General features: G+C 48.0%; 1 long non-coding RNA gene across 1 annotated transcript; it reads left to right on the top strand.

The window, feature by feature from the left end:
• The first annotated feature begins 3,254 nt into the window (after window positions 1–3,254).
• On the top strand, window positions 3,255–15,673 carry LOC136792779 (uncharacterized). Its single transcript, XR_010837166.1, has 3 exons — window positions 3,255–3,356; window positions 15,187–15,258; window positions 15,574–15,673. It is a non-coding gene; the product is annotated as an uncharacterized lncRNA (long non-coding RNA).
• The last annotated feature ends 7,391 nt before the right edge of the window (window positions 15,674–23,064 follow it).

Here is a 23,064-nt window from a genome sequence, read left to right as displayed (position 1 = left end):
TAGTTGTTCACTACAGGCCTTTGTACATACTGCTTTGCTTGCTCAGCTTGGGAAATGCTTTCCTCTCTTAGCTGGTCTCACTTTTGCCCATCCAGGAAACTGCCTTCTTTCTTTTAAGAAGCACCTCAGGCTATGCTACCTACAGAAAGCTGTGTAGGCTAAGCAAGCTGGTTGTGAACTCTTGCCTCCCTGAATCCAGCCTAGCAATTGCTCTTTCTTTTAGCATCTACCTCCTGGATTTCTAAACTGGGGTGGGGGGTGGGAGAAAAGATAAAACGTAAAGTAAAACCTGTAAAACAAGCAGTGACTAATAATTCTGCAGCACTTATACAGAAGAAGAACCCCAGGCTGTAGTATACATTTTTGTAGTGCTTTCTTGGGAGGGTGAGATTGGGTAGTAAATGTGTAGTTTATAGTTCCCTCAGAGTGTTGATAATAAATACAGCACACACCTTCCTGTTAGAGAATATCCTATACGAATTTTCAACATGATCCAGTTTTCCTTTGTTTTATGCCCAGCCACCAAATGGTGTTATGTATTTAACAAATACTGAAATTAATAAACAACATAGTTCTGATATTCTGCCATCTACTAGGACTGCTGGGTCATTAATCTGAATTATTTCTCCTTGGTTCACGCAACACCACCCAAAAAAGACGGTCTAACATCATGATGTGTCCTTAAAATTCTCCATCTACCCAGGAAGATGTTCCAACTTTTTGAGATAAATCGTGTACTAAGTCTGCTCGGAGACCTGCTTTGTCTTACAGCACAGGCTTTAAGTCAACCCTTTACTCTTTCAAAAAGTTAAGTCTTTTAATTGTTGCCTCGAAACAGAGCTCTTTGCCCTTCTTGGGCGGACGGATCTGAACGAAGTGTATTTCCCTGCTACTAACGCTGCTACTAACGCATAAACTTATAAATAGCGCTTACCGCGCTGAGTCACCAAAACCCGGAGTTTCCCCAAATAGCTTATAACGACTGCTGGAATCGAGTCCTCCAGAGCGGTGACAGGCTCCTATCACACACCCGCGAGGCTGGACCCTAGGCGGGTCCCCAACCACCCAGCTGCCGGAGAACGCGGGTAAAGCCACCTACTCCCAGCCAGGAGTTGAGTGTCGGACCTTTTGAGCGCGGATGGAGCTCTCGGGACGCGGCCGGACTTGGCCTTGACCGCTCAGGAGCCGTCTCCGCCCCCTCTGGAGCTGGGAGCCGCAGGGGGCCGGCAAAGGCCTCCACCCTGCGCCGCCCGCTCACACAATGGGGCGCGTCGGGAGAGGACGGCCTCGGCACCCGCTCTGGTCCCAGGCCCGGGACTATGGACAGCTGGGGAAGCAGCTAGGAGCTACGGCGATACCGAAAACCCCCGTCTCCCCTCTGCCCACTCCCACACTTCGAAATGGCTGCAGTCGCTGGTTTGGGGGCTGGGGGAGCAGGGATGGGGGAGGGAGCGGAAGTGCCACCCCCTGCAGTCAGGGGATAGTGACGTCACCCCTACTGTCGGCCTGTAGCGGGGGCGTCTGCCCGTCACGTGACCCCGGCCCCCCCTCACAGCCGAATCCCGCGCGCGCGCGCGCTCCCTCCCCCAACCCCTTCTCCCCAACTTTCGCCCTCCCCGCTCCAGCAAGGCTGTCAACAGCGCCAGCTCCGCCCCCTCCCCCGCGCCCAGTGTAACCGCCACGGCGGCGCGGCGGGCGCTCGCGCCTCAGGTCAGGGTTCCTGGAGGAGAGCATGCCTTATGTCCTCACCTAGCCCCCAGTTGACGGCGCGCTGGGTGCGTGGGCACCGGAGCCAGGGTGTGCGGTGGCGTGCGGCGACAGCGCTTCTCCGTTCAGCCCTCCCACAGCAACCGCAGGACGAGGTGGAGACGCCAGGTCCGAGCTCAGAGGGGGCGAGTTGTGCTCAGCAGCCTCCAGGTCCTGGCACGTCTCCGCTGGGGGTCGGCCCCCAGGCGGGAGCGGCAGCAGGGAGCCAGCCGTCGACCCCCTGCCTGGCGGCGCGCGTCTCCGCGGCGCTCCCGCCTCCACTCTCCCTGCCGCCTGGGCGGCGCACGCTACTCCTGGCTTCCTCGCGGGCCGCGATGCGGCCACGGGCTGTACGACGAGGGGCAGGCGCGGACCATCTCCTTGAGCCCCCTCGGCCACCTCGCCGTGCACTGCTGGGGTTCCAGATTGGGTGGCTGTCACTGCTGCGCCTCGTTCCATTTTTCCCCCCTCAATTCTCTTCTAAGTAGAGGCTTGGGGGAGGGAAAAGAAAACCCAGTGTAAAAAGGGGCGGTGCGGACTGACCTGTCAACGGCGGAGGAGGAAGACCCCCGGTCGGGGCGAGCTCTCGAGTCCACGCAGGGACCGGAGCCCTGGGTTCGCGCGGAGCGGCGCGGCGCGGCGGGCAGCAGCTGTGCCTCAGCCAGGTGTCCCCTCTCGGCGGGGCCCGCGCTGCCGCGCCCGCCCCCTCCCCTGGCGCCGCGCTCCCCGCCCCATCGCCAGGGACCAGGGAACCCCCCAGCTCGATTTTTTGTGCAGTTTCAGCAAAGCTCCGAGGAAGTTGGTCCTTTTGTTCCACTATTTATAGATTGCGTCAACATTGCGAAAAGGAGAAGGCGGAGCGGTGGCCCCTCCCCCTCCCCTCCCTCCGCCGGCTCCTGGGAGAGAAAAGCCCCAGCACACGACCTAAGTACACAGCGCGCCAGCCGCCCGCCCGCCTCCGGCCTCCTGCTCGCCGCTTCCCCCTCCTCCCTGCCCGGGCCAGAGCGCTGCCAACCCCGTCACGTGCCCGCCCGGGAAAACCAGCTCCCCGGGGCTCCGCGCCGCCCGCCAGGCTCCGGGGCGGCGGCGGCTGCCTCGCTCAGCTGTGCGCCCAGCTCGTGGGCTCCGGCCGTGGCCCAGGCGTCGCGCACAGCGTGGGCACCCGCACCCTAGTCACTCGGGGGTGGGGGAAGCCGGGGTCCGCGACTCCTGGGTGTGCTCACAAGCCTTCCGTGCTTCCGCCCTCCTCCCCCACCCCGCCCAGTCTCGGGAGCGCCACCGCCCCGGCGCGGAGTGTGCGCGCGTTCGGGCCTCGCTGGGAGACAGGGGCCTGACTTGTCCTTCGCGCGGCCGCTTCCCCAGAAGCTGGGATGCCAGGCCCCCCAGGCCCCCGCACGACTGGTTGTGGGCGGGGGACTGAGGGACGCCGGGGTGGCTGGCGGCAGCTCGAAGGCTGGCCGGCGGAGCGCGGGAAGTACGGTGCGGCAGTGCCGAGACGCGCGGAGACGCTTTCCCTCCTCCGCAGGTGCAGCGGGGCGTTGCGCGAACTTACTTACTGCTTCCCGGACATCTGCGGACCAAGGAGTTTGCAGGCCTGAGCTACAGTGGGGGTAATATAGTTTTCGAGGAGTTACTGGAAGTTAGATCTGTGACAACAACATTCGAACTTTTCTTTAAAACCTGATGACGAAATGATAGGCCCCGCCATACGCCCCGAAATGAAACTGAGCTCCCTTGCCGGCCTAAAGCCTCTGTTCCTGAGCTCGATGTAAACAAGGAGGGCGGTAAATACGAGAGGAAGGCCTTATTTTAACAAAACCAAGTGCAAGTAGGTGGTTTGAGTGTAATTTATCTTCGCAGCTTCCGGTCATTTCCCTAAGTGATTTATTTAGATCGCAGTTTAACTTTACAGAGTCGGAATAAAATAATTTAGCCCTTCAGATCACGGGTGGAGGAAAACCCGGGCTGAGCTGGGACGAGTGCAGGAAACGCGTCGGACCTTTCCGGGCAGCTGGACAGTGTGGTAAACAGTCTGGGAGACTTATGTTATTTTCTAAAGAGTTTGGAGAGACTTTTCCGTTGCACCCCTCCTCGTTTGGGCTCAAGTGCAGGCCGGGGGTGGGGGCGGGACTCTGCATGGGCCCTTACCCGGAGCCGTGCTTCCTGGCCCTGCACTGGGAGCGTGCAGTCCTAGGGGAGCTTTCGCACGGGCCACACGGGGCAGCAGCAAGCTTGCCTCTATTTGAGAAACCTTTCCAGGTTTGGCTTTTTTTTTTTTTTTTTTTTTTTTTAATAAAGGGGGAGACCTTATAAGGGCCATGGGTTTATCGATGTAGGATACGTGTGCTTTGCTCGCCATAAAGAGGGAGGCGAGATGAAGAAAAGCGAGTCTGTGCAGTGGTTGCTGGGTTTCCAAAGCGCAGAGCTGAGTGGACCAGCAGCAAATGGGACTGGGCGTTAGTCCCCTCACACCTGATGGTGCTCAGGGCCTGGTGTGGGAGCTGGATCCCGGCTGTCGAGCCTTCTCTCTCGGTTTCCTTCCAGTTTAGTGAAAGGCCCCGGCCTCCTCTCTTCCCGCCTTTCTACCCTGCCTATTCTTCTGTATTTGAAAGACACAGTCCTAAGAAGGCAAATTCGTTTCCGCGCCAATTTTGTTGCATCAATATCTACAAATCACGTTTCTTTGCGCGAAGAAAACAAGCCACGGCCTTCTGGCTTTTCTCGCCCCTGCAAGGGACAGGGGTACCCAGGCCTCAGCCTGAACTTTCCCCTCCCCCCGGCCCGCTTCGGACCGAACAGCGGTGTACCCATCACTTTGTCAGGACACGCGCTTTAAACCCCTACTTTGTTCTTCTGCAGTCTTCCCAGCTGCGGAGAGAAGGGAGCGAATGCAAAACGAAAGCACCCGGGGCGCATTAGTCGCGGCGGCTTCCCTGAGCGCGGAGGTGGGAGGCCAAGGTCTGGGGTCGGAAGGCAAGGGTGGGCGCGGGGGCTGCGTGGAAACCGGGTGGCGGGTGGTCCCCGCAGGGCCCCTGGGAGCCGCCGGGAGCTCCATCGCTCCTCCTCCCTTGGGAAAAGCCACCGCGTGTGAGAATATACTGGCCCCGAAGGAAATGTTTGGTCTGGGTCTTGAGTTGAAATTCGATACTGATTGGGACCGTGCGGAGGGGTCGCAGAGGCAAAGGAGGGTGGCGCGGGCACGAGCGTTGGCCCCCGGCGAATGATCCCGGGGAGAGGTCCGGGCGAGCGGGAGCACAGCGAGGGCGCGCAGAGGCCGCCGGGGAGTGGAGGCCCACGGAATTGTTGCTCCACTGAGGTTGGATAAGCAGCCCGCTTCCCCGCAAAAAGCAGAGTTCTACGCGGTATAAGGACTTCAGGGAACTTTGGTGACAACCTCCGCGCCCGCCCTCCTCCCTCGCGGTAGTCACTGCCACTGCGGGGACAAAGGCGGCCTGCGCAGACTTGGACGAGGCTCGGCCCGTGTGGGCGGCCTTAGCGGCCGCAGACTTTTTCAGTTAAGAAAAGGATGAGTATCTTTATGAGGTGAAGGTAACCTCCACAACCACCCCTCAGGGGTGACAGCCACAGTCTGATCAGCTAAAAGGCGTCCTCGTTCCCCCACCTGCCCTTGCAATGAACAACCACTCGGAGATTGGCCTGCAAGATGCTCGCCTTGTCACTCCAGTACAGTTGTGTAGCCAAACGCCCGAAAAGCCCCACCTTGCCCACACAAACAGCTAACTTTATTCCATTGCATGGTACCTTTCTTGTAGCAATAGCTGTGGGTTTGGGGAAGTGTTAAAAAATCATTTGATCCTAAATGAGTCGAATGTGGAAACATAGTTTTCTGTGCGAGTAGTTTGGGTTTGTGCTTTCTCTCACTGGCACCTAATGCACGGCGCAGCGCATAGCTGTTACACCTCTACCTGTGCAGGGGCGCTTTCGCACCGCGCCCTTTCATTCTGTAAATAAGTAGACTTGGAATTATGTACATGTGTGCATTGTTTAGATTTTGCATCTCTGGTTATTCATTTCACCTAAAGGACTCAAAAACGGCTATAATTTTAAAAGATGCAAAATTGAATTCTTTTAAGCGAATCTCGAGAAGGCAGTCTTGGTTTCTTGCTAATGTTATTGCCGGTAACAGGCAGCAGTCAATCCCAGACTAATTTTGTTCGTTTTTATTCCTTCCCTCTTCACCACAACTGCAAATACCAGAAAGTTCTGTGAAAAACATGGCTCACTCCACTCAAATTTCTTTATACAATGATGAGAGGAGACCTGCAGGTGAAATAGACCCGTAGGCTATTACTTTTGGAAAGACTCTTCTATTTCTTTAAAAAAAAAAAAAACTCAGCAAAAGCTATTTTTGACTCAACAGACTGATTAAAATGCCTGCTTTCACCATGCTCGCCCTTTGGTTTCATATGTGGCCACTGTTCTCACTTCCTTACAAGTTTTTCCTCTTGTAACTTATTTTCGTGAAACAGAGATTCCATCAGGTTATCTTGCTAAACTGGGCGTCTATAATTATGAAGTTGGTCTTTTCTCCTCCGCCCCACTTAAAAAGTACACACACGGCCTTGAAAGCCCGCAGTTGTCTTTACTTTGCACCCCCTCCCCCTTTTCTTTTTATTTAAAATCTTCGCATTCGCAAATGATGCTTTGCTTGGGCTAGTTTCAGACTACAGCATCTAAAACGTTACCCGTCCGGGTAGTCCCTTAAGGCATCGAAAGCCCAACTTTGCGCAGGCCACTGGAACCCGCACCAGAAACCTTGATCTGGCGTCCAGTTTGGAAACAATCTGTGCTTTTCGCGGTAAAATGGTAACTTGCCCAAGCGATGCATCTGGCTTTAGATTTTATGCGGAATATGATCTGGAAAAGGGAACGCCTGTTTCAGGCGCGGCAACATGCCCCGCGCGGATCCCCGGGGGCTCCCTCCTGCTTAAGAGCGCGCGGGGCCTCGACCCGCAGGGCCTCAGCCAACCTCTGGGCGCCCTGGTTTGGGTTAACCCCACACTAGCTCTCTCCCTTCCCGTCCTCGCCTGGGGTCGCTCTCCGCGGCAGACGAAGCTTGTAGACGAGAGGAGAAAGTTGGAGACTGAAGATCAGATGTCCTTAAAGGGGCTGGGGAAAGGGAGAACCTCTTCGCAGCTAGTGCCAAGAAACTCGCGCACACCCCGCGCTCGCCCCGAGGCGAAGAAAACTGTCCTGGGGGAGCACAAGTGTTCCCGAGACTTTGCCAAAGTTTCGGGAGTCCGGAGGTAGCCTGTCCCCCACCCGCGCCCACCACCGGGTTGTTTCATACTCCCCTCTGGGCCGCCTTAGGTGAGGACCCGGGCGGGGTGGCGTGGGGGTGAGGTGAGGTGAGGATGGCGGCTCTTCTCTGTTTCCCGCCCTCTCCGCAGCGGAAACGTCCAAGGGGTTAAAATGGCGCGGCGGAACGGGCTCGAGGAGCGGTGCCAGTGTTCGGCCCCGACGGGCGGGAGAAGTGGGGTGGGGGTGTGGGATCCCGGAAAGGGCTGGGAAAGCGGGGACCAAGGGGAGCTGTGAGGCAAGAGTTTCTGCTCTTGGGGGTTGGGTCCAAGGCAGTTGCCGGCGGTAGTGGGGACGGCAGCGGCAGCAGGGGAGCCAAGCGATGGTTAGTGCACGTCTTGGCCCACCCTGGGCAAGGTTATGTCAGGAGAGCGCTCTGGCACCGAGCTCTGGCCCGCGGAGAAGATACTCCCCCCTCGGGCTCTCTCCGCGAGCAGGGCTGGGCGGGCGTGGAGGGGCGGGCGGTGCGCCGCGCGAGCCCAGGGCGCTGAGGTCGGCAAGTCGCGTTCGGAGCGGGCGGCGGCCCTTCTCCGGTCTACGTGGAAAAAATATCATCTGAAAGAGCACCCCCTCGGCAACCAGCCCTTTAGCGCCGGTAAAGAAGATAGAAAGGGACTCAGGGAACGAGGGAAGCTCAGTTTAGAACTTCCAGAGTTTCCAGGTTTGTCCAGCGAGTGGGACACTTGATAGCTCTCGAAGAGCTGAGCCCATTTTCCCTTCCAGAACAAAACTAGAGGAGCATTCCCCCAGAGGAAGGCTGAAGTTCAGGCCCCACGTGGAATCCGAGCAGCCCCCGCCGCCTGACCTCGGGCTCGCTTCTCCCAGGGCGGCGGGGAGCGTCCTTTCTGAACAGCCCCGGGCGGGAAGCGCGCGATTCGGAGCGCGCTCCGCTCTGGGCCCTGCTGCGGGCTCGGACGTTAAGGCAGGAAACGCCTCGTCCCGTTTTCAGTCTCCCAGTCAAAACATTTGGCTGAATCTCGAAATAACTTTTTTGATAGTCCGGAAAAGAAGCACGACAAATGGACTCACCATCAGCCTTGCGTCAGCGAACCATTTCCCCTGGACTACAGTGAGATTGGTTTTTTTCATTAGTTGTAGGAACTGAATTTTTGATGATTTACCTGGTTGCTCAGGCTCCTGGGTGTATTCTCCTCCTCTCCTTTTCCACTTCATCTGTCAACTCCCTTCTCATTTTTTTTTTTTAAAGCTCCGCAGACGCAATTGCATCGTATTCTTTGTAACATATGTAGCCTCTAGTCTAACTCAGCCTCTATCAGTGGTCAGCACAAGCCACAGTGTTTGCATAGCCCTTACAAAACGGGTCATGTTTTCGGTTCCTTTGATCCACAGAGACGAAAAAGTTTTGCTTTGCATTTCCCTCCCCCCGCATCGCTTTCAGTGACTGTGCTCTCCTCCAAGTTACAAGTTGCTTCTCCTCCCGAGCAGTTCGGGATTTCTTTATTTTTACAGGAACCTAAAGAGTTAGGAGAAATTCACCGTGTGCTGACTCACCTTCACTTCCCCACCCCGAACCCCCAGCCCCAGACAGGATTAACACTAAAAGATGTAATCAGTTAAACCAACAGACATTAATATCATTAAACATGGATCTCTCCACTAACCTTAGCAGTTACGTCACTTCGAAGAAGGAAGTAATAAAAACAAAATTCTTGCGAATAAAATAAAATTATGGAAGCTGTCCCTTTGAGGTCCGGATGCAGAAGAAAGTGTTTGGTCTTTTTAAAAAGAGCTCTTATTGATAAACAATTATTAATATGAAATAAAATTTATAAAGCCAGCCCTATGAGGGTGTCTGCACATAGTAGGTACTCAATGAGTATTTAGTCTCCCTTTCTTCTCCCCATCCTTGGAATTTTGGCAGGAGATACAGACTTCCCAGTGGCTAAGAAAATTATGCACAAACTTCGCTTCTGGTTCATGTAATCTTCACTCAGGCAAAAAAAAAAAAAAACAAAACCAAAAACACCCAACCAAACAAAACACACACAAAAACCCCAAAAAGCCCCTCACAAAATTTATCCAGGGAACATTGATAGCTTATTAAAACTTAATGGAAATAGCTAGACAAAATTAAAAGTATGGTGATTATATACATATAAATCCGAAACACATTCAATTATTTCGAACTTTTCAGTGGCTGTAATAGGTAACCATTACCATTTGATTTCGTTTACCGATTTCTACAGTAAAAACGAAAACTGTGGGCTCCTGCTCACTTCTCGAGTTTCTGCCAGAGCAGCCTTCACCCACGCACTGATCTATCTCGACCTCATATTTTTCATAGCGCAAATTTTATCAGACGCTATTCAGCTATCCACTTTTAAGACTTGTGCGCGCGCGCGCTCTCTCTTTTTAATTTTAAAAAATAAAATGAGAAAATAGAGAAGGAGGTTGTAGCACTCAGGGGTGGAGGAAACCCACCTGCCCGCTCCCGTCTCCCCGGTCTCGGACTCGCTGGAGGAGAGAGTCGCCGGGAGCGGCTTTGCGGATCTCGCCGGGTCACCTGGTCCAAGCATATTTTCTATGCGGCCCATTCGCAGGAGTAAACAGTCACGTCGTAGTGAGTTTCTTGGCAACTTTGCACTGCTCTTCAAACAGCAGAGAATTATCGCACGTTCGTCTCCGCTTACAAGGCTCCTGCCTCAAACTGTCAAGAATTAAAAAAGCGTTCCGAGCAGCCCTTTTGCCCTTTCTCCTTCTAAATGACGAGGCCGGTCACGGCGGGTGACTTTGGCGTCTGCCGCAGGTCTCAGCCCCTTGGAGCCGGGCTGCCCCGTCGGCTGAGCGGGAGAACAGGGGCACCTAATTAGTCCGTGGCTCCCGCCTAGGTGAGCGCGTGGGCGCAATGCGCGCTTCGTGAGAGCTGCACCCAAGTTCAACCCAACGCGCCTGAGGAAAACTTAGGGCACCAAAGTCCCCTCTTTACACAAGCGCCCGGAGGGGATCTTTGGAGACACCTAGGGGCGCGGTCGTGGCTTCGGGACCAGGACTTTTACTCTTTTGAGATCTATTTATCTCGTTCTAGAAAAATACCCCATACATGAACCCATACGAATACCTCCCCTCTCTCCCCTCCAGTGGTCTGCAAGCCCCGGGTGCGAGCGTGAATCCTGAGTCCCGCACCGGGTTCCCGCTCGCGCAGAGCCCAAGGCGGGCCGCTGAGGTCACAGTAAGCTCAGAGCCACGGATCTGGGGCAGATTTGAAAAAAAAAAAAAGTATATTCCAAGTCCGGCCCGGAGCTGCTGTCTGGGGCTCAGCCCGGCTCCCCCTCAAAATCCTTCCCAGAGTGCAGAAGTTGGTGATTACTTCGTGCAAACTGGACGTCGCGCCTGAAGGGCCGGCGGAGCCACCGGATTGCCTTCGGGGGGTTCCTGGCATCAGTGGGTCCAGGATGTGTCATTATTGTTGCAAACGGAGACGTGAATGGAACCCCCATCCTCCACCACCTCCGCGGCCCGGAATATCGCCAGGGGTCTCTGGTTTGGATGTCTAGGGGTCGGAAGGGCCACGGCTCCCAGGACCCCTGGCGTCCCGGTTGGGCCTCGCACCGAGGGGCGCGAGGCAGCGGGGACGGCTTCGCGCGCTGAGCCGGGGCCACCGAGCAGCGGCGGCCCAGGGCAGCCCACGCGGGTTCCGGCGCCGCAGCGAAGTCAGAGGCGCTTCCAAGCTCGGCCTGGAGCGAGGGGCGCGGCAGGGGGAACCGCTTCTCGAGCTTCGTGGCGCAGGCAAGTCTGGCGGGGAGGAACTCTCTGTTCCTGAGGGTCTGGTCGGTCATAGGAAGCGCTTGGGGTGCGGGTCGCAGGATTCTGAGAGCTCGAAGCGGCCACGCTGGGCCTGGCCTGTGCGACCCGGCGGCGCTCCCAGCCCAGGCGGTGCGGCGGTCTCCGCCTTCTGCGTGCGGGCCGCAGTCGGGCCACAGGTCATCCAGTTGGGGCCGGCCTAGCCCTCAGGGAGGCCTCTGCAGATGGCGGGACGGCAGGGAACCCCCAGGCCCCGGCCTAGACGCGGAGAATTCACAAGGGTATTTCCAGGCCCCAGCGGCCTCTGGGCAGGGGTTAGCTCAGAGTCAGGTTTCTGCTTCCACCAAAAAAGAATTACACACGTTTTCCAGATCTGCAGTGATCTCAAGGCCGACTGCTTTCTAAGGAGCCTATAGGTATTTTTGCCTGTAGAAGTGAATTTGAGCCATTCCTCGTTCCCTCTTGTGAGCTGGTCACAGGCCTGGTAAGGAGTCATCCCAGGCACATTCAAGTCTGTGCCTCCTTCTTGGGACGTGGTGTGTCCCACACACTGGTGGGCCCTGCGGGGTGGGTGGGGGGAGGAGGTCGTGCCCTGTGACGGGGAGGTGAGCTTCCCTGCAGGACTAGTCTGATGGGGGTGAGAGGCCTACCTGGAGGACGGCAGGGGAGGCACGGAAAGGAGGAGGAGACAGGCCTTGAGCTGTGTGTGGAGGGCTGGAGGTGGTGAGGGTAGCCCTGTACCTAAGAACAAGAGGCCTGTGGAGTTTTACTGCCTGGACTAAGAAGACAGAGTGGATACGCCCAGTCTAAAGGTGGATGGCACAAGACTCCAGCTCCCAGAGACCAAACTAGGATGGCAAATCTGTATTTTCCTGGCTGTTCCTTGTATTTTAATCCTTTACCATTTGTTTTCTGTTTACTCTTTAGTCAAGTGTTCCCGAAAATCTTGCCAAAAGGAGGTCATTCAGTTAACAGATATTTATTGAGAGCCCACTGCATGCCGGGAATAGGAATGGGATAACTAATAGGACATTTCCTGACCTCACAGGGCTGACAATCCAATTTCCTCTATAGAGAAAAAACCAGGCAATTAAAATATGCTGTGAAAAGGGACACATGGGCTTATATATGGTGAAGTGAGCATGGCTGTTTAGGGCTACTTACAAGAAATTCAACATTTCTGGAACATAGAGGGGAGAGGACTGGGTGGGAGGGGGTAGAGAGACAGCCTTGGGTGATTAACCTGGACCCAAAAGAGGGGTTTAAAGTATGAGCAGTGCATCATGGGGCCTTCATGGTGGTGGCAGGAAATGATGCTAAGGGGGGCATGGCGCTGCACTAGATCAGATGCCCTCTAGATTTCCCTTCTGGTATTAAGATTTGAAGATTCACTTTTATTTTATTAAAGGACCTGGTATTCTGTGCCAGCATCTGCTGAGGCATGTGTAGATTAAAAAAAAAAAATCTATGCTTATTCTGCCTACATAGTGAATATTTCACACCTTGAAAAGAAAAACAAAAACTTAAAAACTAATTAAATTTTTTTTTTTTTTAATTTCTGGCCATGCTGTGAGGCTTGTGGGATCTTAGTTCCTCGACCAGGGATCAAACCCGGGCCCTCGAGTCCTAACCACTGGACCACCAGGGAATTCCCCTTAAAAATTAACTTTAAGAGAACTCATCTAGCAGAAAATTTTGTGAAGATACTGCAGTTAGAAAATTGACGTTTGAGATGAAACCTAAAATAGTGAAGAAGACACTGTCCTGACCTCATGGAGTTTACAATCCAATGGAAGATACAGAGAAATAAATACAAGTTGTTCAGCATCCCTGGAATATAAAGGGCACCAGACAGGGCAGGCTTTAAACTCTCAGAAAATCAGAACATGGGGGTGAGGCGTTTAGCTCAAGGTAGTAGCTCAAAGAAGTCCAAAGGGGAAATCTGGAGAACATTCGTAGGAAAGAGAAAGCTTTCGTGGGTTGACACAGCCCTTATCCCCTCTGGAAATGCCGGTGCCTTCATGACATTTGTGAGTCTCAGGACTGCTATAAGCTAATGACTCTTCTCTAGAGGGACAAAGGAAAAGTCTTGCAACTAACTAGACTTTAAAAAAATGTTAGTTTGATGTCTTAATGATTAATTATGAAAATACCTAGATGTTGTACTTTTAATTGGAACCACTGAATGCATTTCTAGCATTTTGGTAGGGGCAGGAGGGAAAATAAATTGAGTCCCTGCTGTGTTTCATAGGCACTTCACGTACATTGCCTTTCCTAACCCTCATAACAACTCCATGAAGTAGATGTTTATATTTCTATTATATTTCTATTTTATAGATGAGGAAACTGAGGCCTGGTGAGTTTATTATGCAAGGTCACTTGGCGAGTAAAAGTAGCAGAGCTATCTGACTCCAAGTCTGTGTTCTGTTCACTCTTCTCATGAGGGCTTTTCCCAACCCAGAGGGTGATGATCCTTGAAAAGAAAATCATATTAAGAGTATTCACATTTGAGGACTTTCAATCCCTGTGGAAAAAATAGGGTTGAGTGAACTTATAGTATCCCTATAAGTTATTTTAGGGTTGCCAATATAAAAATTAAGGAGATCATAGTAAGTAGGAATGTTTTATATAGATTGAATTCACACATGTGATTAATTTGTCTTTACCATCCTTGCTTGCTAGAACAATTTCAGAATAAAGAGATGCTGATGTATTAGCTTTGTTTTATTATATGGAGAAACATATGTATAGTCTTATATTTAAATGGAAACTCCCTCTTTATTTCACAGTTTGTAGTCTCTAAGTCACTCTCCCTGGGTTGTGACTGAATATAGCTTGTCATTAGTATGTAGACCATCTGGGGTTTGTGATTGGGGGAGGGATTATGTTACTATTATAATTTTATAGATTGATAACATTTGATAGGTAAAAGGAAAAGACGTTAGTGTTTTTTTTTAATCCTAGGATTACGTTAATCAATCAATTCAATAAATATTTGTTGAGCACATACTACTGCCAGGCGAAGACCAACCAAGTCCTTGCTGTGGAGAGTGTGTCAGGAAGGAAGGAATACAATGTGTGCTCAGCTCCTGCTATGTGCCAAACACTCTCCTAGACACATTTAGTGCTTCAGACAAACCTGCTGTCTGTCCCTGTGTATAGAGTACATGCACAAAAAAAAGGAGGCTCAGAAAATTTAAATAAGTTGCTCAAGATCACACAGTTTGTAAATGGCAGGGCTCCAGTTCAAACGCAGCAGTAAAGAGTATGCTTTTTCACTACAACACACTGCATTCTTGCCTGTGCAAATACTAAAAACTGTGAGTACTTGCTAGTCATTTTATCCTTCCTTGGCCTGTGTCCTCAGCTAAAACAGCTGGATAACTATTCTTATCCTGTTTACCTCATGGAGCACTCTTAAAACTCAAACTGTAAGAAATTTTTTTTAAAAAAGCTGTTCCTAATTGTTTAGGTGAATTGAATCTCACAGGAGAAAAAAACATATGAACTCTAATAACAGGTTTATTAATAGTAGTCTATTAATGGAAAAATATAGTCCAGTAGGATCAGAATTTGATGAATTATAGCTGTTCTTTGTTTCATTAATTAATTTAATGCCAAACATTTATTGGACTGAGTAGAATTGCACTGAGCCAGTGGATACAGAGACTATGGCAAGTTACTTTGCCAAAAGGGGCTTCAAATCTAGTGGGTGAAATAGAATATATAAACAGGTAAATTATGAAAATGTGCTATAACAGATGCCCAAGGTTTCTTGAGATCTAACAACATTCTGAGCCTCCCTCACCAAGGCTAGAATCTTTGTCTCCAAAAGTGTTTATCAAGCTAGAAGACACCTGGGCAGCTTGTTAAAAACATAGAATCCCACTTCACTCTCATAGAGTCAGATTTTCTGGAGGTGGAGCCGGACTCTCCATTTTAAACAAACTCTCCAATAGTTCTTATTCTAGTTCTAGACCAGAATTTGGGGAAAAGAGCTAGACCACTTGATTATAGTCCAGTGGCCTAAAGAAAAACAGTCCCCTGGTCCCTAACTGGGATGAGGTTATACTCTACGAGCAAAGGTTAAGAATTCAAACCCACTTAGGGAATTTGGTGTGCTAAAGGGCGGGAAAGGTTGATGGGAAATTTTCAAAGCAGATGATGATGACATACAATTATAACACATTATATTGGGGTGGGGGGAGCATTTGGGCTAATAGTCTTACCCATGAGTTAATTTAAAATGGTGAGCGGTTGCCACTCAACTCCAGAGCATCTAGTTGATTAAATAAGAATAGAGCAGAGAGTTCCAAACGTTCTTTTATTTTTTTTAAGCCAAGGAATCTTTTATTCCAGGGAAACTTGAATGGAAGGCTGACACATAAAGAAGAGCTACCGTGGCTGAAGAAAAGGATGGGTGAGGAAGAGGTGGGTGCCCTGAAAACCACAAGTGCAGCTGTGAATTCAGCAGCCTGTGAGGGATTTGAGCCAAGGACCAGGCTTGTGTTCCAAGCCTGGCACCATGTGGGCACTTAAGAAGTGCATAGTGTTTGATGACTTCTATGGGCTGAATGTGTCCCACCCCCCCGCCAAATTCCTATGTTGAAACCTCATCCCCAATGTGAAGGTATTTGGAAGGTGGGGTCTTTAGGAGATGATAGCTTATGAAGGTAGAACCCTCATGAATGAGATTACTGCCCTTGTAAAAGAGACCCCAGAGAGCTCCCTTGCTCCTTCTACCAGGTGAGGCTACAGTGAAAGGACTTCTGTCTATAAACCAGGAAGCAGACCCACACTGGACACTGACTCTGCTGGCACCAAGATCTTGGACTTCCCAGCCTCCAAAACAGTGAGAAATAAATTTCTCTTGTTTCTAAGTTACCCAGTCTATGCTATTCTGTTATATTAGCCCAAATGGACTAAAGTGACTGAATGAATAAATGAGTAAAATGCCGTCATTTCTGCTTCAAAATGTAATTGAAGAATGCAAAGCTTGCTAATATTTTTTATCAGTAAAGACTAAAGTAAATAATCCATTTAGTGGCTTATTTTCATCACCAAATTCTTTCGGCCACTTATGGTCTTACTTGCCTTCTTTGAACATGAATTTATGAAGCATTTGGTCTTTACAGTCTAATTTCCTCCAGGACTGTTTCCACTTGACTTAATCAGGAAAAGAACCCAGGTGAAGTCAGGAAAACTGGTGAAATTCAGGCTGTTTTTTTGGGGGGGAGGAGGGGGAGGTGTAGGATAGGACAAAAAGGAAGAAAGGAAACCATTTCTCTGTAAGAATGACATGTGAATAATTTAAAAAAAATTTATGTTTTACCTGATGATGAAAATAATATATTTTCACTGTAGAAGATATGGAAAATACAGTAAAGCACAAAGAAGGAAATAAAATTTACTTTCCCTATCATTACCCAGAGATAATGCTGTTATTGGTTTCTATCATTCCAGTCATATCTTTGTACAGTAGTCTTTTTTTTCAAATTAGGATCACATCCTAATGTGTTTTAAACTTGCTTTTATCATTAAATAATATACATGAATATTTCCTATGTCGTTAAGTATTGTCCTATAACATCATTTTAAAATTTCTACATCATAATCTATGGAAGAATATACCACATTTTGTCAAACTAATTTCTTATTGTTGAACATTTGGGTCATTTTCCATCTTTTCACTAGTATGAAGTGTGTGACATTGAGTATCCTTTAATCTTTGTGTGTGTGTGTCTGTGTCTCAGTGTTTATGGTATGTCTATTTTTTAAGGCTTTTGACCCTCCAGAATGGTTGGAGTCCTGCTGAAAATGGATGCAAGTTCTTGCTCCTCACACTGCAATGACAATCTGGCTATTTATGATCTGTACTGCTTATTTGACAGCACACCACTTTCCTAGATTTGGGAAGGAAGGGAGGGTATTAAAGCCCTGGGTGGAGTGTAGGTATTTCCCAGATATTTGCAGTTAAAAATCTATCTCAGGGCTTCCCTGGTGGCGCAGTGGTTGAGAGTCCGCCTGCCGATGCAGGGGACACGGGTTCGTGCCCCGGTCCGGGAAGATCCCACATGCTGCGGAGCGGCTGGGCCCGTGAGCCATGGCCTCTGGGCCTGCGCGTCCGGAGCCTGTGCTCCGCAATGGGAGAGGCCACGACAGTGAGAGGCCCGCATACCGCAGAAAAAAAAAAAAAAATCTATCTCAATATTTTATTTTTTCTTAAAAAGCAGCCTAGTCTGAGGAAGGAAGCCTGATTAGCTGGCTCCATGGCTGCTGCCTCATGCCTGCTGGGCGGTCTGCGTGTTTTCTTCTTCAGAGCCTCATGGTTGTGCCTAAATGAGACATTACCCCAGAAGAACCTCCGCCACCATGACCACCACTACTTCTGAACTGAGTCTGTCTTTGGCTATAAATTTGCTTTGGAGACTTCTCTAGAAGTTAAATTTGTTTGTGTGGAGGCTGAAACTAGTCACTTGCCCACATGTGTAACATGAGTCACATTAGAATAAAGATCTAGGATGGTGGTAAATTGTTCTGCCGAAACTGAATCAATAATAGCGGTGTATGTTAGCACTTATAACTTACAAATGATATCTCTCCCAGCCCCTCTCAGTTCAGTCTGGGTTTGACTTTTTTTTTTCATGACCTATACACGAAGGGTGTGTATGCGTGCACGTGCGCGCGAGTTATTTTGGAAATTTTGAACAAGGTTTCCATATGTTCTTGTGGTATACTGCTATAACCAAGTGTTAATTCAATACACACACACAGACACACAGACACACACACATTACCCGTTTAGGGAAATACACTGACTTCTCTTGCTCACAAAACTGAAAAATTGGCAGAATCTTTAACTTGTAACTTGGCAGTATTGCAATTTACAGGCTAGAAAGGCAAGCTAAATTGGGTGAAAATTGTTTGAAAAAAATTTTTGAGTCTTAGACAGTGAAAATCATGTGGCTGAGTGTGCACATGCGGATGTTTTCTGCTTGATTTTTAACCACATCCATTGGCACTGCCAGAGGCAGTTAAAGCTTCCCAGTGAAGACGTGTGATGTCCAGGGGAAGGTGTGGGGATTTATGGCTATCCTATCCATGCTGTTAATGGTAAAATGACTGTTGGTTTACTTGTTTTGAAATATTGATCAGGGAAATATGAAATGTGATTTTATCGAGCTTCATAAATCCACCTTAATCATGAATTATATAAACACAGACTTGGGGGTTGGGACGTCAAAATCAGACATGTTTGCAGGCCTGAGCTTTTTCTGTGGGTTCCTGGAACCTTCGCGGTGACCGCCGCAGCAGGAACTTGACAACTCCAAGAACAGGCTTTCTCTTCTGAATGCTGGGGGCTTTGAAATTGTCTTCACAATGAGGGAGGATTCATAAAGTAATGAAAAGCTGTTTCCTTTTTAAAACGTTCAGACAGCAACACAAACATCTGGGAATTTATTTAAGTACTCTGGTTCCCTGAATTACCCATTTCCTTAACATATACTTTACTTATTTTTCCGAGAGGGGGTAAATTTCCACTTTGTGTTTTTCCCAGTTCAACCGTGTTAGGCTCCTCATTTTAGCATTTAGTTTGCTTGATATTTAAGAGTACAAATTAAGGCCCTATCGCTCGAGCTATCATTTGGGGGGCAAGGGGGAGTGGGATGTTATCAGGTGTGTGGGGCAGAGTGATTTTTGTGTGGTCAAGTTTCATTACATTATAGTTTCACTTCTTATAAGTCAAATAAAGAAATAGATAGCTAAAAAGATCTAGTGTATCTTTTAAAAAATAATTAAGCAGCAATATTTTGCTCAATACTTGAATTAAGCAAAACTTCCGTTCTTTTCTCCTTTAAAGAATTTAATTCCTCTTTCCAATTTCTGAGGTCATGAGACTTCTCTTTCTTTCTCTTTCTTTCCCTCACCTTGCAATGTCTCAAGTGGTGAAAATGCATGTGTGGTGAAGGGAGGTGTGGAGTAGCGGTCAGAATTCTCAGAAAGCTAGGGTGAGAGGACCCAGCTTGATTTCTACACTTGGAAAATAGTTTATGTCTATTTAGGGATGTGAGATCTGGATGGATATAAAAATCGGGACATTCTTAAATATTTCAATATGTAATATCAGATGATGAGACGGTGCAGCATTTATAGCTTCCTGGGTTGTCAGTGTGGTTTGGTCTCTTCTTCTGTTTTACTTGTCATATTTGTAGTAGGTAAAGTCAGTGTGGTTTCAAATGTTCAGGATTGGGCTATTTTTAACTAACTGGACTATATTATCATGTGGCTTGCCAGTTTATAATCAGTTAAAATATGAGAAAAAAATATGAGATCTATTGATTAGCATGACTATACTAAATAGAATTTAATTTAGTTGATTTATTTAGTAGGCATTTTAGGACATCACGGTTACTACTGTGAACTTCAATGGCTTAGAAGCAACAGTTGTTACTATGCAGCATTGGACATGGAAATGTGAGGACTGGACTTAATAGATACAAATTTAGTGGTATAACCTGGCAGTTGCCTAGTTTAATATCCTGTTGCCAGTTGAAATATTATTCATTTACCCTCATCTCATAAAAGTAGGTTGCAGGACATATTTTTAAAAATTCTAGCTATATGAACTGGTTATTTAAAAAAATTTAAACAGTAGTTAATTGTGATTTGTGGGTCATTTCTTTTCCCCCCATGCATTTAATCTCTGCTTCCTTAAATAAATGAATGAGTATTCTGGATGTCTCCTTCTCCATCTCAAATTTAGGAGTATTGTGAAGTGAGACTAATACACTCGACTATGGAAAGGTATATATTTGCACCGTATTACCTGGGTTCTCTTCTCAGTGTCTCTTTCTTTTTTTTTTTGTGGTACGCGGGCCTCTCACTGTTGTGGCCTCTCCCATTGCGGAGCATAGGCTCCGGATGTGCAGGCTCAGCAGCCATGGCTCAAGGGCCCAGCCACTCCGCAGCATGTGGGATCTTCCCAGACCGGGGCACGAACCCATGTCCCCTGCATTGGCAGGCGGGCTCTCAACCACTTCACCACCAGGGAAGCCCTCAGTGTCTCTTTCTGGTTCAGATGGAATTATCAATTCTATATCTAGGTCTGGTGAAATAAAAACTGAGGGAGAGGGGCCTCCCAGGCCCCCATCTTCTGAAATGTCATGTTGCCTGACATGAATGAATACACAGTCAAACTCTGGAACCCTGGGACTGTCAGTGAATATATGCACAGATCCCAACTAGGAGAGGATTCCCTGTGAGGAAAAGATAGGCCTAAGGCCCTCTAAGTGTGAGGATGTGTTGCAGCAAGTCCCAGAAGTAGTTCATCGTTGAGATCCAGGATTACACGTTTGGTTTTGTGATACATGGAACCAAAGTGAGGCTTTCATTAGCAAAGGTGAAAGTGCCTAATTCTGTTATATCAAACTTAGTTGATTAATGAGAGGGCTGACAGTTTTGGATGTTTTTGTTTGTTTTGGTGTGTGTGTATGTGAAGAGGGTGTTTGGTGAGAGCCAGGCAGTGTGAGAACAGTTCTGGGGGTCTGATTCCTTTGGGAACAACCCCAAGTTTCTCATCTGACCCTGGTAATCTTTGATTATCATTCAGCACAGTACCTGGCTCTTAATAAATGGGTCTGTTTCATAGCTGCAATAGAAATCGATCCCTCTACCATGTGGTCCACCTCTTCCCTATCTCCACCAGCCTGCCCCCAAATTTGGCCTTTCATCTTGAGATTTGGGTCACAACCTTTGTGAAAGGGTGGAAAAAAGCAGAATTGGCAGTTATCCCAGTGATCTGGATTCTAGTAAATTAAGGTCTACTTTATTCTACTCTTTTGGGGGGAATTGTGCCTGTTGGCATTTTGTGGGAAGGATGCATTTCTTAATGACTAACTCTACCTCAAACTTTTTTTGGACCCAAGAGGGGATATAAAAAATAAATAGTTAAAAGGGGCACAACTGAAAGTATAAGATGTACACTCAAGCCAAGAGCTTTATTTGCATATCAAATAAATGACAGAGTCATGCTTCTAGTCTCAGAATCTCTAGCTATCATAATCAGTAAAGAAAGTGAAACCAGATGTTTTCATTTAAGCTTTGAATTGTGTTACTATTAAAATAAAAATCAAGTTTCTTTAAGTATTCTTCTAGGTCCAATCTAATCATTTTTTTCTACATAGAATTCTTGGAAAGGCCAATGGCATTTTGAGAGTGGAACCTGGAGTTTTGCTGGATTTAACAGTTCTCCATGAAGCTACATACAAATTTTGTTCATTTGCCCTTTTGCTGTATATTTCTTAAAGTGCTATTTTTGTTGTGGTTTCAGTGATTCTCATCCAAAAACATAGCAGCCTCATGTCATGGAAAAACACTGGACTGGGAGAATCAAGTCTCGTCTCAGTCCTTCCATTTAAATGCAAAGATTTGAGCTTTTGGAAAACCACTTTAACTCTTTGGACCTCAGTTTTGCCAGCTGCGTGTTGGTCTGTCACGTAAGGTCACTTCTTTTGTTTAATATTTTAAGTCTTTATTAGAACAAGCACATTACAAGTGAGCTACAAGGATACTCGTCTGTAGAAATTAGACATCTCAAGCTTCAGAATAACACTGCTTAGCGTTTAAAGTGAGTGTCAATGTTGGCAGAATGTGTAAATCTTAGCATTAGAAAAGCAAATACCATTAACTTATTGAACTGACAGTTTGAAATATTTTAATGTATTAAGAATAACATTTAATGTTTTTTCTGTTATGTTAGTAATTCATGTTCATTGTAGAACATTTACGAAATTCAGAAAAAAAGAAAAAAATTGATCTTAATCTCACCACTCAGAACTAACCAGTAATATTTTGATATATTTTCATTCCTTTTGGCTCTTTATATTTCTCTTACATTCTATGCCATATATGATTTATTTTTACAAAGTTTGTAAAATATTTTTACATTGTTTGTGCTATTTTGTATTTTTTTTCACTTGAGAAAACATTGTGAGTTGCTTCCCATGTCCTTATTGTGAAACATGATTTTTGAAAGCTTTTTATTTTTGTGACTATAAAACATATATTTACCAGATATAAAGATTTAAGCAATAACTAGTTTTATAAAGCAGAAAATTAAACTTTCTCTCTCTTCACACACTTCCAACTTACTTTGTCTCGGTCATATTCCCTGGAGGCAACTCCATTTAAAGCTTGGGGTATATTCTTATGGTCATTAAAAAGTGTAAGTATATAAATGTATATGTATGTCTGTGTGTATGAGTTTTTTTCTTAAATAAGGTCATTCCACTCAAGCCATTTTACACTGTGTGGTTTTTCAGGCAGCATCACAGGTGCATAGTTTATTTTTTCTTCCAGTTTTATTGAGGTGTAATTGACACACAGCACTGTATAAGTTTAAGGTGTACAGAATAATGCTTTGACTTACATTGTGAAATGATTATCACAATAAGCTTAGTGAACATCTATCATCTCATGCAGATGCAAAATTAAAGGAACAGAAAAAATTTCCTTGTGATGAGAACTCTTAGGATTTAGTCTGTCTTTTTTTGTTTGTTTGTTTTTCAGTACGCGGGCCTCTCATTGCTGTGGCCTCTCCCATTGTGGAGCACTGGCTCCGGACGCGCAGGCTCAGTGGCCGTGGCTCACGGGCCCAGCCGCTCCGCGGCATGTGGGATCCTCCCGGACCGGGGCACGAACCCGCGTCCCCTGCATCAGCAGGCGGGGTCTCAACCACTGCGCCACCAGGGAAGCCCTAGTCTGTCTTTTTTAAAAAATAAATTTATTTATTTATTTTTGGCTGTCTTGGGTCTTCGTTGCTGCGTGTGGGCTTTCTCTAGTTGTGGCGAGTAGGGGCTACTCTTCGTTGTGGTGCGCGGGCTTCTCATTGCGGTGGCTTCTCTTGTTGTGAGCATGGGCTCTAGGCACGTGAACTCCAGTAGTCATGGCGCATGGGCTCAGTGGTTGTGGCACATGGGCTCAGTAGTTGTGGCTTGCAGGCTGTAGAGTGCATACTCAGTAGTTGTGGCACACGGGCTTAGCTGCTCTGTGGCATGTGGGATCTTTCCAGACCAGGGCTCAAACCTGTGTCCCCTGCATTGGCAGGTGGATTCTTAACCACTGTGCCACCAGGGAAGTCCAGAATTTACTCTCTTAATAACTTTCATATGTAACATACAGCAGTGTTGATTATCTTTATCATGTTGTATATTACATCCCTAGTATATACTTATAACT

Source organism: Kogia breviceps, chromosome 16, assembly GCF_026419965.1.
Source record: "Kogia breviceps isolate mKogBre1 chromosome 16, mKogBre1 haplotype 1, whole genome shotgun sequence".
NCBI classification, from domain to species: Eukaryota; Metazoa; Chordata; class Mammalia; order Artiodactyla; family Physeteridae; genus Kogia; species Kogia breviceps.
The sequence above is the reverse complement of the archived record's forward strand: the minus strand, read 5'-3'. Positions and strand labels throughout refer to the sequence as shown.